This window comes from Crotalus tigris, unplaced genomic scaffold (genome assembly GCF_016545835.1).
Source record: "Crotalus tigris isolate CLP2741 ecotype Arizona unplaced genomic scaffold, ASM1654583v1 scf7180000017731.4096049, whole genome shotgun sequence".
In the NCBI taxonomy this organism is placed as follows: domain Eukaryota; kingdom Metazoa; phylum Chordata; class Lepidosauria; order Squamata; family Viperidae; genus Crotalus; species Crotalus tigris.
In genome coordinates, this window is record NW_024096599.1 from 362119 (window position 1) to 375659 (window position 13541).

The 13541-nt window shown below is 38.9% G+C and overlaps 1 protein-coding gene across 34 annotated transcripts in view; it reads right to left on the reverse strand.

Moving 5' to 3' along the window:
• EPB41L3 (erythrocyte membrane protein band 4.1 like 3) overlaps window positions 1–13541 on the reverse strand; it is a 125856-nt gene that overhangs the window by 54678 nt on the left and 57637 nt on the right. The gene's annotated exons all lie outside the window — the stretch shown is intronic.

The following is a 13541-nucleotide window of genomic DNA, read 5'->3' on the forward strand; positions in this document are numbered from 1 at the left end:
ATATGCATGTGCTATGTTTATCAGCTGCCTGCCATGGAGTCTTTGTATACCAAAAGGCTAGTCAGAATTTAGAGAAGGACACATGTGGGTGATAGATAACGCCAGAGGCAATGGGATGTTTGAGAGGAAGGCTCAGAAGCTGAGATTCTGCAATGTGCATGCATATGCTAACTTGATTGGGTAGAACAATTATGAGAGCTCTGAATAAAGAAAGAGCAAGACAACAATGCAATTTCTACACATACAACATATTTACCAGTGGCTATAATTATAAATATTCTTCACGGGAAATCTGTGAGGGTTGTTTCTATCATGGTGGACCAGGCTCAGTAATAAGAGTCCTTGGCCAAGAGGTAAGATACCAAAAGTATCAAAGCAGCTGAAAGATCTACATCTATTTACATATCACAGGGTTGTTACTGTGGAAAAAATTAGGGAGTCCTAAAAATACTACTTAATGCTCCTAAACCAGAGAGTTATAAACCTGAAGAATAAATAAACTACACAGTCCAAAACATTTCATATAAAATCAATACATCATAGTTTGTATCAAAGTCTATTCAGAAATACAGTAAATAGCTGTGGTTGTGGAAAACATTTGAAGGACTGTTTCAAGACACTTCCCTCCTCAATATTATAGGCATCAGAATCATCTGGGATGCTTGGCATAGCTGCTTTGAAGACTCTCCCACATTGTCCATTTCTAAGTTTCCATGGACATGGAAAAGTTTAATAAGTAGTTATTTGTGCATGTGCTTATGGAAATACTGTAATCCAGAAAAGCTTTCGAAATAACACTGAAAGCTGACTCAATATTTTGAAGGGATAATTGATGAAGTGCAGTTGGATAGGAACGTAAACAATTAGATCAGCGATTTTTCGGTGTTAGAATATTTTGAAAGGAATGGTTGGAATTAATGTATATTTTTTTTGCCAGGGTATCTTCCTGCCCAGAAAGAAATTGAAAGGGATCTTGTAAGAGACCTAAAACATAAAGCCATCTGCTAATCTTTTTCCTTACATTCCTTTCAAAGAAAATACCTATGTCTCCAGGGGAAACGATTGTTGCACTGAATTCAAGGAATGCTAGGGCTAAGGCTTTACACATGGACAGCAAAAATTCTTTACATTATAGCTGAAAAGATTTCAAATTTTTCTAGATTTCTTTGCTGCTCCCTAGTAGCTATCCAGGAGGCTTGTTCTGAACCCCATAGTTTCCATCATCAAAAACATTCAGAACTGTTTTGACGAGAACACTAAACACTAAACTTTCATATTTTGTTTCACTGAACTGCAGCTAAATTGAAACAGTTGGATGCACTTTGGGTGGGGCTTGCAGCATTTTATTTCAAGTTCTAAACAAACCAACCAACAAAATACTTTTTGGGCACAAGCTTTCCTTGGAAAGCTTTCATATCTTTGATAATAGTTCAAAATCATTTGGTCTTTTCAACTGAACCATGAACACATGAATTCATCTATGGGGTTTCTGGGTAACAGAGAAATGTAAATAATTAAATGGACACGGACAACAGCATTGGACCGCCTAACACTGAGATATATTCTTTTTTACATCATGGTATTATCATGTACTGTATCAAAAGCACATTTAAAAATTATTGTACGCAAACAAATGCAGAGGATCATGTTTTCAGCCATTAATAAAACACAGCAAAAATAAAGCTTTGTCCTCCAAAGCTACCAGGACCTAAAGGTTCTGTCTACTGCAACTGACAGGATGAGGTCAAACTGCAGACACATTTCTTGCAAACATTACAGCAGAGTTTGATATAATACATAAGTCTGTATGTACTTTTGGTATGGTCGGTATTTTCTTTTTTAATTATAAGTTGTCCAAGTCCTTCTTTTCTCCCTAGCTAAGAACAAATTAATGACAACCACTTATGTTCTATTTCTTCTCTCTGTCTTTTAAATCCATCACTAAATCTCAATTTACTATTTCCACCAGCATCAAATTTTTTCAGGAATATGGCAACCAGTGCCCTATTATTTTCACATTGCCTTCTTTCCTTTTATAACACGTAGACAGAAGGGTGGAGATCAAAGTGGGACTACTAAAACAGCACATCAGCCCATGTACCATTAAATTAAATATATATAATTTGGATGGTTCTCTGAACTGAAGTTATTCCTTAATTTCTGAAGGGCAATTAATAGATCAGGCAAAGGGATTTCCTAACTCTGAAAAAAAACCATTAATTCCTCATCTGTTCAGATATCTATGCAAATAGATAGCGCATAGTAACACTACACATAATGCCAATACAGAGAACATATTCACAGATGTGACAAAAATAGTATGTATCAAAAGAATCAATTTGCTAAGGAAAAAACTGACTGCATTTTCCAGTATTTTTGTTCTTATTTTACTACAAGAATTCTGGAGATTCCAAATTTTATAGCCCATACAATGTACCAGCTTTTCATTATATTGTAATATAATATAATGTAATAAGCAATACCATATGTTCTTAATTCTGCTTAAATAATATAGATATCAGAAATTCCTTTTTTAAAAAATCAAATTTTGGGGGGAATTTGAGGGGGATGAAAAAGTGATGTGCAATAGAAAATTCTATTTTAATATGGCAAATGTTATTAAGTAAGTCAACATATTGTTAAAATTAGAAGTCACCAACAGACATTTCATCAAATAACAATGAAATAGCATGCATGAAAATGACATTTTTGCTTTTATAAGATCAACTACCATACATGCAACTGAAACTGTATATTTTATATTTTGTACTAGATTTGATAATGTATTGCATAAATCTGCCTTTTGATTCTTTTGGTAGCACAAAAACACTACTCCCATCTTTTGTGGATTTCAAGAGCTCTTAAGACATGAGACCTCACATGTGGGATTGTTAGGTCTATAATTTATTAATATGATAAGAATAAACCGATGTCCATTAGAAATTTCTGTATGCTAGGAGCTATGCAATCAAGTGGTTCTGCTGCAAATAAGTACTTTAGTAAGAATTACTCAGACTTGTCACTTCTGGTAATATGCATGCATGGATATTAATAATTTAGTCAAGACACAAAAGATTTTTTTTCAACATGAGAAAAAGCCATAACTTGAAAAATTAATATCATCAGGATTGTCTCTGTAAATAAATGCATATAAAATAAAAATATAACGGCCATGAGTATAAGCAGACCCTATCATAATCATACTGGGTTTATTCTATGGTTTCACTTTCTACTGTTATTACCGCCTCTTAATGAATATCTTTTGGGCTTTGCTGGCAAGCAGGTGAAAATCACTTTGGATTAAAATCAGATTAATGTTCAGTCTTTGGTATTAATTATTTAAGGGGAAGCCTTTTCTACTGTATCATTATTATGTGTATCTACGTTAATCTTTTGCAAAAATTCTAGGATCAAATGAAGTCACTTGCTTAGCAGTCAGAATTCAAAACAGCCTTTCCTTCTACCCTAAGTTCACTACACAGATCTAACATAATGAAAATAAGGAATCCATATCAGACATTACCTCAAAGGGAGAGCTGAGTCAGGACATTTCATACACTTAGCAAGCTGAAAATTTATGTTTCTTTATACAAGTGGGCCGATATTAAATCAAACCCTTTCATGTTATTTTAACAGTCTCAGACATCTACAGCACAGCACAGATGCATCACACCATCTCAAATGCTATATCCTTAATCTGCCAGACATTAAGCAACAGCTTTTCCTTAAATCCTGTCCTGTTTGGGTACCTTCAAGAGAATCATTTCTTTCTAAAAATTCCAATTACATTCTGAAATTAGACAATTACAAACACAATTTCTACAATGACACAATTAGCATATAATTATATATTTTATAATTATCCTGGAAGAATGCTGTCCATGGGGTCGCGATAGGTCAGACACGACTTCGCAACTAACAACAATCATTTTTTTACTTGGTATATTTGTTTGTATCTTATTATATTATTGGAAGACAGTACTTTAAAAGATGTTGATGTATGGAACAAATGCAACAAAGGGCAAAAAGCTGAGGAAGAAGAGAACTGCACTTCTAATAGTAACTGCCTTACTATCTGAAGTCAGATATTTGTAAAATTATAGATTTTGGCAAATTTCTAATATGGTGCTCTAATCTTTTTCCTTAGGCATTATTAATGCTGTATGGAATGCTGTATGGAATAACTATGCTGAATCTGGATGTTCTGCTATGAATACCACATAGCCTCCTCCCAGAAGGTAACAAGGAAAACAGGTCATGAAGAGGATGTGTAGTGTCCCAGATAATCTTACAGACCCTGCTCAAGCAACGCTTCTGTGCTATGTCCTGGATGGGAGGGAGGGAACTGCCAATTACCTTTTTAGCCATTCTCACCACTCTCTGCACTGCCTTCCTGTCTGAAGCAGTGATGCTTCCAAACCAGACTGTGATGCTGTATGACAGGACACTCTTGAACATCCCCCTGTAGAAAGTGGTCAAGACAGGGGAAGGAAGATGTGCTTTTCTCATGGAGACACAGAAAATGCAGGCACTGCTGTGTCCACTTCACCAGTTTCTCACTGTTGAGTGAGCAAGCCAACCTGCTTTTAGCTGCACACCAGAAATTTGATGCTGGTAACCATCTCCACAGGTGAACCATTACTGAACAGAGAAGTGTGGCTGTGCCTGCCTTTTCTGAAATCGACAATGATTTCTTTGGTTTTTCTGGTATTTAAAACTAGGCTGTTTTCCTTATACCAGTTCACCAACCCTCAACCTCCTTGCGGTAAGCTTCCACCTTGTCATCCTGAATAAGGCCCACTACTGTTGTATCATCTGCGAACTTCACAGTATGGTTGGTGGAAAACCTAGCACAACAGTCATGGGTCAACAGGGTGAACAGCAGTGGACTTAAGCCCTGAGGAGAACCTGTGCTCAAGAAAATGGTATTAGAGTTATTTGTTCCAACTCGCACATATTGGGGCCTGTTGGTAAGAAAATCAAGAATCCAGTTGCACAAAGGAGTGTTTAAGCCTAAATATAAATTTAATAAATAAACCTGCAAAAGAAATTTACTCTGAGTGCACTCAAGTGAGGAGTAGAATGAAGCCAAAGAGAAACCAAATGGAAGGAGTGAGAATTAAATCCAACCTTAATACTTACAGTCTCCATTTGAATCATAGAGATCACCCTCGACAAATAGGATTTTCGGGTCAGGTGCCTCCGCTCAAGTGCCAGGCGGTTAACTGGAGCCACTGGGGATCTGGGTGCTGAAGGACTCCCTGGCTGAGGGCAATGCGACCTGGAGGAATCTTCCATGCAGGAGAGATGGAAAGATTCACAAGGTCGGCAAACCATGGACATCTTGGCCAGTGTGGGGCAACTAATATGATCTCTGCCTGTTCTTGCATCTTGCAGATGGTTGCCAGAATTAGGGGAAGAAGAGGAAAGGCATACAACAGCTCCCTGGGCCAATTGCTGCGGAGGGCATCTGCCCCTGGGGACAGGAACCTGGAGAAGAATCTCGGAAGTTGGGAATTGTTTGTAGAGGCAAACAGATCTAACTGCAGAAGACCGAATCTGTCCGAGATCTCCCTGAACAGAGCTGGGTCTAAGTGCCACTCAGAGTGGTCTACCATCAACCTGCTCAGAGAGTCTGCCTGCCGGTTTGCCTCCCCCGAGATGTGCTCTGCTCTGATGGAGCAGAGATTGATCTCTGCCCAAGAACTCAACAGGTGGGCCTTGTGCATGAGAGACCTGGACCGGGTCCCTCCCTGTCTGTTCACATGGGCCTTTGCTGCCATGTTATCGGTGAGCACCAGAACATGTTGTCCCGCCACCCTGTTGGCGAAGTGACGTAAGGCTAGATGTATGGCCCTGAGCTCTAGCCAATTTATGCTGTGTCTTAAGTCCAAGTGGGACCACTGACCCTGAGCTAATTGTGACTGAATGTGTGCCCCCCAACCAAACCAACTGGTGTCTGTGGTTAAGGTCAGCCTGGCTGGCTCCTTGAATAGGGATCCCTTGGCCATTGCCGTGGAGGTCCACCACTGGAGGGATCGTAATGTCTGGTATGGAAGCCTTACTCTCTTGTTGGAAGAGTTGATGACCAGCCTCTGAAAGGGAAGTAGAAACCATTGAAGCTCTCTGGAGTGTAGCCTGGCCCACGGAACGATTTTCATACAGGAGACCATTTTCCCCAACAGCTGCGACAGCTTGACTAGAGGAATTACCCTGTCCCTTCGGACCCGGTGTATGAGGGCCCGAATGCTGTCCCGACGTTCCAGAGAGAGGTAGAGCCTGCAAAGTTCCGAGTCTTTGACTGCTCCCAGGTGAAGGAGACAAGTTGAAGGGACAGTGTGACTCTTTTGGAAGTTCACGGAGAATCCGTGAGCTTGAATGGTCCTGATGGTGAGGGCCAGATTCAACTGAGCCGACCAGAAGGAAGGGGACTGAATAAGGATGTTGTCCAGATAAAATTGAACACGCACCGGAATCATTCTCAGGTTGTGGCCAGTACTGCCACAATTTTTGTGAACACCTGTCGGGCCGAAGAGAGGCCAAATGGTAGTGTTCTGTACTGAAAGTGCCGGTGGGCGTGGCAAAATCTTAGGAACTTGCAATGTTCGGGAAGGATGGGAATATGCAAATAAGCCTCCGTTAAGTCTATGGGTGACAGGAAATCCCCCCTCCTGATACTGGCAAGGATAGACCTGAGAGTCTGCTTCTTGAACCTCTTGTAAGCCAGGTGGGAGTCTAGTCTTTTTTTTTTTTTTATTAAAGAGTTTTATAAATTTTACAGAAAATAAAAAACAATACAAAAACAAAAAACAACATATACAAATAAAAAACAAACATTACCCAACAAAACCCCCCTTCCCCCACCCCTACCCAAACCCCCCCTTCCCCCCCCAGGGCCTCCCAGAGCAGAATATAGGCTTAATTAAAAAAAAGTTAAAAAAAATTTATTTATAAAAAAAAGAATATAAAATAGAAAATATATATATATATATAAGTTAAAAATTATGAAAAAACTATATAGTATTTTTTATATCAAATTTAAATTGTATGAATTTTATCCATTTATCCCAAACAGCAAGAAATTTCTCTTGCGTTTGTCCCTTTAAGAAAGCCGAAATCTTTGCCATTTCCGCCAAATGAGACACTTTAAGAAACCATTCCTGCAATGTAGGCAAAGATTCCTTCTTCCAATATTGTCCTACTAACAGCCTCGCAGCTGTAATCAAATTTAACATCAATATAACCTCCTTTGTATCACAATCAATAACTATACCTAACAAAAATAATTGTGGAGTAAATTTTACCCTCCTTTTAAAAATTCTCTGGATATTCCACCATATCTTAATCCAGAATGCTTTTATCTCTCTGCACGACCACCAAATATGATAATAAGTAGCATCCATACAACCACATCTCCAACATTTAGGTTGTAAGTCAGGGTACATAAAAGACATTTTTTGTGGATCAAGGTGCCATCTATAAAACATTTTATAAAAATTCTCCCTTAAGTTCTGTGCTTGTGTAAATTTGACATTTCTCACCCAAATAGTTTCCCAGGTGTCCAATGGAACTGGCTCACCAAAATTCTGCGCCCATCTAATCATACAATCTTTAATTAGTTCCGTTTCTGAATCCAATTCAAAACCCCATAAATCCTCTTAATGTGGGTTTGTCTTTGATCCTTCACTTGCTTAATAAGATTTTCATCTTCTCTGAGAAAACCCACCTTACAGTCCATCTTCCATCTATCTAATAATTGCCTATATTGGAGGAGTCTAGTCTTTTCAGGTTCAATATCGCTCTCCAACCCGAGGATTTCGGAACCACGAACAGAGTGGAGTAGAACCCCTTTCCCTTCTGATCCTCCGGTACTGGCTCTATGGCCTCTATTTGTAGTAGATGTCCAATGGCCATGGACGTGAGTCCCACTTTGGTCGCGTCCCTCGGGGTCGGGCAAGCGAGGAAGCGCTCTGGAGGACTGGTTAAGAATTCCAGAGCAAGGCCGTGTCTTATGGTGTTTAACACCCAGGAGTCTGTAGTGGTGGCTTTCCATGCGCTGGTAAAGAGGGAAAGCTGGCCACCTATAGGAGAGGCCTCCCTGGAGTCACTTGGCCCGTCTGAATGGACGGCCTCCAGAACCCCGAAAGGGCCGTTTACATTTGAACTGGGGCCTGGCCCTGGGGCCTGGGCGGTCCTGAAGGCGGTCCGGTCTGGAGGGAAAAGAGTGGGGGTTTCGAGACCAGTCCCAGGTAGGCATTGAGCAAAAGGACTGCCTCCGGGAATATTGTTGGGATCTCCTATCTGCTCTCCTAGGAATGTGTGCTAGTACTTTGTGCTTGTCCTTACCCTCAACCAGGTAAGGGTCGAGTACTCCACCGAAAAGGTGTCCACCACTGTAAGGAGAGGCTGCTAAACGCCACTTAGACTTCACATTATATTGTGAGTTGGAAGATACATCTGGCAAATATTGAAAACTTTGGATAATTAATTCAGAATAGAAGTCCAAAATGATAGTGCAAACAGCATGAAATGGAATGACCTCAATCAATATGTCACAATATTTGTGTATATGAAAATTTAGCAATTTTTCTCAAAACAATTTAATCTTATGTGTATATTGAGAGTATTCCAATTTGACAATATTGTATTAAGAGCTATTTATACAAACTTATACGTTAAATGCATATTCACATCTGTGTCTTTATAAAATTAAGAGAAAGTAGAACTGTCAACGCTGCAAATATTGTATATTCTTGCTTTGACAATATGCAGAACTGTCTGGTATTTTTGAGGTTAATACAGAGCAGAAGGGGGTGGGGGCAAAGCCAGGGGAAAGAAATAGGAAGGAAACCTTTGACCTTCACACTAATTGGATAATGTGATATATGATAGCTAATTTAGGGAGGGAACATGCTGATAATTTAACTGCTCAGAGGAAGAGAACTTAGATCTTAGCATAAAAAACTTTGTTATGCCTGTGCCGACATTTTGAAGCAATAAAAGACTTTTAGGGAAATCAATGCCTGGAAGTTCTTTGAAGTGTTTCATTAGCCGGAACCATAACAAGAACTATTTCTATTGTTTGGCAGTGACGTTTCTAAAAAAAATAAGACAATGGAAAAGATAATTTCTTCACATAAGAGATAATTAAAGGGAAAGTAAAAGTAAATGTTGAAAATAAGGGTGAGCAACATTTCCATATTGACACTACTGCTTCTGATGTAGGAGTTCTCTCAAATTAAAATGCTGTTAATTTAAAACAGTATACAAATGAATTTTATACAGATATACAAAGACATACGTACATACTTTGTTGCTCGATTTTAACTTGTGAGCCCTTTTTAAAATAAGTAGCTGATCCTTCAACAAAAGATGTATGTGAAAGGAATTACTCTGAATTTTCAAAACCAAGTTTTCTTCAACATGGACATTCTCACATAATTTTCATCCTTTTATCACATGCTACTGCCATTTCCTTACATAATTACTTGTTTCCCCCATCCCAAATTCATGGGATCCATGCCAACTGAAAAAAAATATATTTTACAATCTAGAATCAGTATAATCATGACAAGGGATTTAGACTGTATAAGCGCTAGCAGTGTATTATTGCTGTGATTTTCAAGATCAGGTTCTATTGGGATTATATAAACTAATTCAGCTAATACAGACAAACTGCAAAAGAGAAATGAAATCTTAACACCGTTTTAGAAATATTTTGGACAAAGGCTAAGAATGGTCATCTGACTTTTACACTAATTTAATGAAACTTGTAATGACATGTTTAATTATGTACTTCCTAGCTCAAATGCCCCAAACAGTGCCTTGAAAGAAATCAGCAGTGATTCTTTGACTTGCACACATCCTTTTCTAATCCTTGCACAAAGAAGAGAAAAACCTTGAAAATAGTATCTGCAAAAGGCAGCTCAAGAAGATGCATGACAGGAGGGTGAAGAAGACCCAGAAAAATGACTTGATGCTAATGAACAGAGAAAACTAAACCAATGAAGTGGAAGTAGTATGAGCATTAACAGAAAGTGACCAAGTAATGCTTGAATGCTTGATTAGAAAGACAGACTGGAAGGTTGGGAGGGGGGAGAACTCCCAAAGAAAAGCACTTAGCAAGCTACCTCAGTATCATACCAAGATGCACAGATCTCTCCACATAAATGCTGTAACTAAATCAAATGCAATTTTATACTCTTAAAGCCAAGTATAAACGAATATATACTGTAAATTCCAGGATAGTCACAATGATTTATGACTTTATGCTTTGTTCATTGATCATAAAGTTTACGCATGAACATTGCAATGAAATATGATGATCCTTTATAGAAACTATTGTGTATTTTTATATAAAAAACAAAATATAGGAAAAGAAACTTTATATTTTCATGTTTTGCTCTCTTCCTCTTTTTCCCCAGTGTATTCTTTCTTTCATTTTCTGTCTGTCCACATAAGGGTAAATTTTATTCATCTTTTAAATAGAGTAGCTATAAAAATGGAAGAGGCTCCTTAGGTTATCAGATAAAACTCATTCTTTTATATAGAAATCTCAATTAAAACATTCACAAAAGGTGGCAATCCAGCCTCTCCTTGGCAGGGTAAATGATCCTATGTTTATTTATGATTACTGATCAGCAAATTTAGAAAAGCCCTCCCCCCCCATACACTAAATGGAACAATGGTAAAAACTTCATCCCTTCCCAGCCCTGAGTCTCATTAAGACAAGGAACTTCCTCCAACTCTTCCTACCGCCTTTTCCCCCCATCCATATTTGTCTTTTGGCAACCCTGCATTCTGCCTTACCGAGCAGCAAGCCGCATGGCTCTGGGGCTGTTTGCCATGCCCTAAAACAGGGGTCCTCAACCTTGGCGACTTTAAGACTTGGGGACTTCAACTCTCAGAATTCCTCAGCCAGAAAAGCTGGCTGAAGTCCCCAAGTCTTAAAGTCACCAAGGTTGGGGACCCCTGCCCTAGAAAACCTCAACAACCCCAGCAAGCATCACCCTTCTCTTCCAATTCCTGCACCTTTCACCTTTTGCTGTCTCCTTTTCTGACCCAGCTTCTCTGGCAAACATTTCCTTTCTTTTTTTCCTTCTTTCCAAAGGCAATGCTGTCTTCAAAAAGCTGTGCTATCTTTGGAATACCCTATACCAGTGGTTCTCAACCTGTGGGTCAGGACCCCATTTGTGGTCGAACGACCATTACACAGGGATCGCCAAACAACGCAGTCCGCCATTTTTCCCCCTTTTCCTTAGCTGTGCTACTCCCTTTTATTCTATTGGCTTTCGAAAGCCAATAGAATAGACTCTCTTGAATAGAGTCTAATTCTATTGGCTTTCAAAAGCCAATAGGAATTGTCCAGGCTGTCTCTGCCCTGCTGAGCCCGCCAAAAGTCCCATTCTGCAAACGGTGCTGCACCAGTTGAATAGTCCTTGATTTATGACTGGTTGAGTAGTCCTTGACTTACGATCGGTTGGGGGGTCGCGGCATTAAAAAGGTTGAGAACCACTGCCCTATACAGCTTTATGAAGCAAGGCAGAATGCAAGGTAACTAAACCCACAGAGTGTGTGTGTGGAAGGGATGGAGGCAGTCCCTTGCCTTATTGAGGCTTGGAACTGAGAAGGACCAATGGAATGGCTTGGATTAGATGGATACTGACATAATGACCCACAATTCTCAGTTAACACCTGCAATCTAGGGTACTGAGATCGCCACCATAAATTGGTGATGTCATGTGACATCTATTTATACCAGCAATCCTGTTTCCAATTGTGGCCATGAGTCAAAGGTTACCTGTATCAAAAGTTTTGTTTCTATTAACAACTAGCTTATTCTGTCTTAAGTACTGGATTAAAGAATCTATTACTCTTGAGTTCAATGGAGGTATGCAAGATGATGGCTGCATTATCCATACAATATGAGAATGTTACATCATACAATTCTAGAAATGTGGAAATTTCAACTAAAGATTCTGCCACACACATGCATATACACACATACGTAACATACATAATTGGCTGGTGAGTTGTATTCTGAGAGCTACATCTCCCTCCTTCCAATTCTTTCATACAATATTGAGCTGCCTGCAATGAAAATCTGTACCCTTTTCTCTCGTAATTCAGTACTGGAAGAGTTGCTTCACAACTCCCCCCCCCCCCAAATATCTCTCAAAAGATATGCTCACAGAATGGAAAGCAATTGTCACAGAGGGAAGGAAGAGTAGGAAAGTAAAACAGGGAAATCCACTAATCAGGAATTTTCCAATCAGAATCCCTGGACAGTACTGTGGCCAAAAAGAAGGAAAGGAGTGAAATTCAAAAAAGGAATGATTAAGCTATTTTCATTCATAGTTGATTTATATACAGAGACAGTCAGCTGAACACTGCAATGTGGACAAGGTCTTAAATAGGTATCAGTTGTGCATCAGGAAAAGAAAATTCTAATTGAGTGACATATTTTAAGGGGGGGGGTTTCCCTCAGTTTCTGGAAAAAACTTCAGAGTCAAAGACAAGCTTGAAATCTAATAAACCGACATATAAGGCTGGTTTAATATATTTCTCCACTGAACAATTAACTATAAGAATATGATCTGTAGTTGAATTCATCCATTAAATCCACTTGTTCATCTCCAATTATGTCATTAAGTTCCACTCAATCTTGAAAAACTTGGTTCCGTGCTTAGCATACAATTTGGTTACTACCTTAAAAAAGCTATAAAGTCAATAATTAGCAAGATCTTTGTTACTTTTCTGTATATTAGGACTACTATAGCAGTCCTCCAAGTCCTCTGAGCTATGTCATAATTAGTTAACAACAGTGAATAGATTTGCTAATAGAAGTACCCACTCCCATGTTCATTTGTGTAGGACAAAATCACTACTGAAGGCCTTATTCACCTTTAGAGATGTACCAATATAATCATTACTGCCCAGGAAAATGATGACCAGTTAGTCAATATATTGATAGCTGGGGCATCTCTGTTCAACTCTGTATCAGGATGTGCATGCAAAACAAAGCAAAATAAAGGAAACCAAAACAAATGGTCCTTGCCAGAATTGCTAAGGTTTATTGTGTCATGTCCTGGAGCTGAAGTTCAACACATATAAAGGGCTTCATGTGGGAAGAAGCTAATGAAAAGCAATGGCATAGTCCAGTGTTTCTCAACCTCAGCAACTTTAAGATGTGAAGACTTCAACTTCATGTACCCAGAATGCTGGCTGGTGAATCCGGCAGATGAAGTCTACACATATTAAAGCTGCTGAAGTTGAGAAGCACTTGTCCAGTTAAAAAAAGCATAACTCCAACATTATTTTTAGAGCAAGAAAGATACAGTTATCTATTGTAGCAGTATTCTGTTTGTATGTTTTGGCCCTACTCTTTGAAGTGACAACCTGAAGCTTTTTATTTTTATTACTGTTTTTTATTATTAGGTCAAATTCAAAAGATGTGATGACAGATGAAACAAAGCCAACTTTCTGTGCAAAAATAACTTGCCCCCTTATCTGAATTTATGTCAGTCAAATAAAACAAACTA